Source organism: Charadrius vociferus, unplaced genomic scaffold (genome assembly GCF_000708025.1).
Source record: "Charadrius vociferus isolate BGI_N301 unplaced genomic scaffold, ASM70802v2 scaffold593, whole genome shotgun sequence".
NCBI classification, from domain to species: Eukaryota; Metazoa; Chordata; class Aves; order Charadriiformes; family Charadriidae; genus Charadrius; species Charadrius vociferus.
In genome coordinates this window covers 2,096,535-2,101,260 of record NW_009647739.1, presented here as the reverse complement: position 1 = coordinate 2,101,260, position 4,726 = coordinate 2,096,535, and positions in this window count along the sequence as shown.

Here is a 4,726-nt window from a genome sequence, read left to right as displayed (position 1 = left end):
GACTGGGTAAAGCAGTAATCTGTATGACTCTGTTATGCTCAGACAAGGGTTCAGGTCACTCGGACCTGCAGGGTGAGGCATGCTCTGCATTTCTCTCTTGCCAGCAGATCTGAAGGGGCTTGAAAAACATAACATGAGGCTGCCAACCCTACCTGTGATATGTGAGACTGTTTGCAGCTGGGGAAACAGAGGCACAGAGCCTGTAGAAGCTGTGTTGTGTCATAGCGTGGAGAAGAGAGGACTCTGGGGAAACCTTATAGCAGCTTTCCAGTATCTGAAGGGCACCTACAAGAAAGCTGGAGGTTCTTACAAGGGCATGTAGTAGTAGGAAGAGGGTTATTGGCTTCAAACTGGAAAAGAGAAGATTTAAGTTAGATATTGGGAAGAAATTTTTCACTCCGAGGGTGGTGATCCCCTGGGGCAGGTTGCCCCGAGAAGCTGTGGCTGCCCCATCCCTGGAGGTGGTCAAGGCCAGGTTGGATGCGGCTTGGAGCAACCTGGGCTGGTGGGAGGTGTCCCTGCCCAGGGCAGGGGGTGGGACTGGATGATCTTCAAGGTCCCTTCCAACCCAAACCATTCTATGATAGGCCAGGTGACTTGAGGTGGGGCTGCTGGACCTTGGAAGCCTAGCTACCAGTTGAGATGTCAGGATGCATCTCCTCCAGCATCCTGCCTGAAGGTGCTCTATGGCAGCACACTCAGCTGTTTAACCTGCTGGGAACTCACCCTCCTCTTCTCCTCACTTTGGGGAAAATAAAGTAAGAAAGTGCTTTGCTGGCTTTGTAGTGGTTCCGTGCACGTGTTGCCGCATGAGCTTCCCAATCAGCGGGTGGCGCTGAGGCTGGGCTATGGTGGGGGTTAGTGGAGCAGCAGATGCGGATGATCTTCTTTGGCTGTTTGCAGGGAGATGGCTCCTCTGCTCACACACGGATCTCCTTTGAGGCTCGACCACGAAGAGCCTGGGCCGCTCGGCATGCGCTGCTGTTCTGGGCTCTCTCTGGCATCGGATTGCTGCGTTACGTATGAAATCTTCACAAAAATGCGGGGTTTGGGGCTGGGTGTATCGATCAATGCCATGAGCTGGGCTGAAAACAACCCCTTGGACTTCTACATGTTGTCCAGGGCTGCTTGTGTGTGACTTTCCCACAGGTGACAGAAGGGCTAATTAATCACTATATAGAGTCCAGGCTGTGTAGTCCCCTGGTTATTGCCCCTTCCCCACTCGTTCCCATTTCTGCCGTAGCAGGGAGGGTCTCTGGGAGCAGCAGTATGGACTCCACACCTTCTGCCTGGGCAATTTCTGTCTCCAAGGAGCTTTGCTTCCCCATAGCAGAACAGTGAAGATTTTTTTTTTTAGATCTCTGATATCAGCTGGGCTCCTTTCTGCTGGGCATGGCAGGACCTGCTCGGAGGGTGCTGCCCGCAGCAGAGCACCCATGTGTAGTGACGGGAGGTCAGCAGACCCATCTAGTGATGAGGTGCAGGCAGGCATGACCCCAGACCCCTGCTCTGCAGCCTGCCCACCCTGGAGGCCATCCTCCCGTGATTCGGTAGGCTTTGCACCGGGTTTTGAGGGGGTATTCACTTCTCTTTTGGTTAATGAATCCTGAAGCCGGGTCCCGGGTTCACTGGACAAGTGATGTATTTTCTGGAGCTGCGGTAAAGAGAGATTTCTGGATGTACATATCACCTCTGTTCGTAAAGAGGCACAGCCATCCCCATCATGAGGGTATTGGGTTTTTTTTTCCTGATGTGACCAGAGATCTTCCAACAGCTTAACGGCTCACGAAGGCGCCCAGGCTGCCCAGAAAACAATCTATCACTTGTCCAGGGAGCCAGAGATCCTCATTACCTAACCCGGGGAGGAGGATAATTCCCCAAATCCCACCATATCTGCAGTGCAATAGCTTTTGCTTCAACAGCAGAGAGGTGACGAGGTCTCCCCACATCCGCCGTACGCTGCAGACAGAGGCAGGGGGCACAGCCACGGCGCCGGCAGCTGCCAGGAGCAACGCTGAATTCGTGGAGGAGGGATAGCTTCCCCTCGGCTCAATTTCACACTTGAGTGTGTTTTTGCAATAGAAAAAGGTAGTTACAAGAGAGGGGTTCTTGCCAGATGAGGCATGTCCCTGCTGTCCCTTGTTTTTTCCTTGCAATCGTACCCGGCTTGGTCTGGTCAGCGTTCCTGCCGGGCGGTGAAGCTGGCTGCTGGGATCCTGTTGGTTTTCTGGAGAGCCAGGGTCCCGTGGGAGGACTGGGCAGTGCCAGTCCCCCTCTGGGCACTGTCACCCACCTGTCTGCAGGTAATGGGTTACTTGGGTCACAAAATCTTCTGCCACCTCAGCTGTGCCCAGTGCCACCCCAGTCATTATAGAGCCACAGAATGGTTTGGGTTGGAAGGGACCTTAAAGACCATCCAGTCCCACCCCCTGCCCTGGGCAGGGACACCTCCCCCCAGCCCAAGTTGCTCCAAGCCCCGTCCAACCTGGCCTTGACCACCTCCAGGGATGGGGCGGCCACAGCTTCTCGGGGCAACCTGCCCCAGGGGATCACCACCCGCACAGGCAAGAATTTCTTCCTGACATCTCATCTAAATCTCCCCTCTTCCAGTCCAAAACCGTTCCCCCTCATCCTACCATGATCTCCTGCTTCTTGCACTGCTCTGGCTGTGCCCCATCGCCAGCCTGAAGCCCCTCCATCACTTCCCCTCCAAACTTTTCCTTGTCACAAACCTATTTTTAGACGTATTGAACCTAAACCAGCTGCCCTGCCCTTTTAATAGAGTGACACTTAATTCTGCTGCTGAGATCGCAGGTTTCTGCCGACACAGGGACATAAAATTGCTGGACTGGCTCAGCCCCAAGGTTTATTTATCCAAGACCCCGACTCCCCCCGCGAGCTGGGACTCGTGGAGCGGCTGTTTCACCGATGACAGTTTAATGCCGAAGCAGAGCTGGGAACAGAAGACAAACCCAGCTCCCAGCACTTCGGGACTTTCATTGCAGCTTGATAAATCCAAAAGGTTTTTAAGCAAGCTGTTCCTTCTCCTGGCAGCGTAAAAGGTTGTGTGCCGAAACAGCTGCTCGCTGTTTAAATGCTAATATTATTTCTGCGTTTCCCTATGGGCTCTTCCTCTCTCCTTTTTCCAGAGGACAGCGCTCCATCCCCATCTCTCGGCACAGCTCCTGTCGCTGGCTGAGCAGCCACCGGGTTCTCCATCACGTGGCTTCCCTGGCCGTGGTGGTCCCCAAGCCCACCTGAGGCTGCATGGTGGGGGCTGAGGGCACAGACCTCCACGATCCCACCAGCTGCTGCTGGAAAGCAGCACCCTGAAAGCAACGGGGGAGGATGGAGAGCCATGTTTGGTGCAAAAACTGAGCAAAAAGTGGCACCTGCACAGGTAAGGAGTGCTTGGGATAGTCCTAGAAGAGCTCTCACTTCCCCTTGTGTCCCTAGTTTTGATGGTGGTGCCCAAACAATGATTGCAATTCATTAAATAACGTAGCCGTGCCAAGAGCAGAGGCTGGAGAAGGGGACCTTGCCCAGGAGGGCTCGCTTCACCCTTGCACTGTGCGGGGCTTGTACCCCTTGGCCGTGATGTTGTCCCAAATCTAGGTTCTTTATCCGGCATGCAAGCCAAAAACATACAGAGCAGAGGTATTTCCGAGTTCATTCCATGTGCCGTTCATCCCAAAACGGGAGCACCCCTTAGTTTCAAAAATCCCCACTTTTATACATCAATTATTACATATTCAAACAATTAATAATATTCATTGTTATCCTCTTTAATAACTGGCTGAAATTTCTTTGCTTCTGATGTAAATTAGCGCACAGACTCTGTCGTTGTCTCCCATTGTTCTCTTTTGAGTAGGTGGTATCATTTGGGCAGGTGGTCAATGAGTCGGTGGTCACGATCTCCCCCTGCGAAAATTACCTTTTACCTACTTCTCCTCTAATCTTGGCACTTGCAGGTGGTTTTCTCAATTTGCTGAGCAGGCCTACAGTTCATCACTCTCTTGACATGAATATCCTACTTATCAACAAAGCTACACTGTCTAGTAGTTAGTTCCTTAATAAAATCTGAGATAAATCATGTTTGGTTACTATTTCTCTATTTTAATATTAGGTAAGTGATTAAATAGGGTTAGGGCTGCATAGAGGACTTCTAGCAGCAGCAGGTTCCCTTGGTTGCTTCAATTGTATTTTATGTTATTTTATTTTATTTTTTCCTTCTAGTTAACATCAATTTTATTATGACAGTGAAAGCGGCTTTTTATTTGGTGATGCTCCTCAAAAAGGGGCAAATTGGGCAACCGGTGACTGTGTCCTTCTAAGCCTACTTTGACTCTTTCTCCTTGGCTGGTTGCTCTTTGTACCCTTCCCTCCAGGTAAGTCAAGAACTAAGACGTCGGCTTTACAGAAAAACACGCCAAAACTTCTCACGAGAAAACAATGAGGTTTGGATCCCTTTGCCTCGTAGTGAGGATGATGTGGGCTTTCAGCTCCCGGCGGCGTAGGGAGTGTCATGTTGTCTATAAATCAGGCTGTGCCCTGCCAGCTTCAATTGGACACCCTGAAATTTGGCAGATTCTGGGAAAGAAGCACTTAGTGCTGGCTTCAGGCAGGCCAAGTGGCACTGGGCTTTGGAGGCAGCTAATGGAGAGTGGAAACAACCTTACTTTTCACTGCCTATAAATGAGAAGCCAAGCTCTCCTCTCCTGACCTG